This window comes from Branchiostoma floridae, chromosome 10 (assembly GCF_000003815.2).
Source record: "Branchiostoma floridae strain S238N-H82 chromosome 10, Bfl_VNyyK, whole genome shotgun sequence".
Classification (NCBI taxonomy): Eukaryota; Metazoa; Chordata; class Leptocardii; order Amphioxiformes; family Branchiostomatidae; genus Branchiostoma; species Branchiostoma floridae.
Window position 1 is genome coordinate 23,595,191 of NC_049988.1, and position 935 is coordinate 23,596,125.

The window sequence follows — 935 nt, forward strand, 5'->3', positions numbered from 1 at the left end:
GACGAAGGATCATAGCTATTTTGTTATTTCTAATTATGAGAAATACTGTTTCAAATAGCTGTTGGACAAGAGACCTCGACATGTGGACATGACCCAAAGTGGACGGTATGGATAGGGCACGACGTCCTTGGTAATTCTGGTCGTTGTAAAGTAATCATACCTTGAGTATGCAGACAATTCAAAGGGGCTAAGAAAAGAACATGTAAGGCACGCCATGTCTCACACGACAATCTGATTCCAAGGAAAGCACAAGTTGTTTTGATTTTATCAGCAAATGCTCCGTTTTTATTTTGTAACTTGGTATCAGTTATAACTTTCTTTATGTCTCTGATCTGTTGTTGTTCGTCCATCGGGAGTCGATGAGGACTTCAATCTCTTCTCTCTGATCTAATACAAAGCAAATTGGATATAACTAAAATCGCATGCACACGGAACACTTTTCCGTGAGGTTATGATAATTCAACAGATGACACACGTAAGATCTAGAGTTACGGACAAAGCTGTAAAATGTCAGACTAGAATTATCACTGCATTAGAGAGACTGCAACTATCACAGAATTCTTCCCTATATTGTCATGATCTTATGTCTATCTATAGGCCCATACAATACACAGGAGGTATTTGTACAATTTCTTATTTGTCACTTCCTTTAATACGGTAGAAAAGCCTGTAACTATAGTGTTCGTGTATATCGTTTTCTGAGGAGCTATTGCCTCGGTAGCTACTGGCACACTAAAACACATATAGGAGAATTATGTATGATGTAATATTTGTCACTTGCTATAATATATACGATAGATAAGTAAACCTTACAGGTAACACAGAAACGTCATTGACTGACAGAATTTATTTAAGTCGCTCTCTATATGTATTCAGTATTTACAACACTCGTTGTTTCCTTTCGAATACATGTTCTCTTAATCAATCATTTTTAA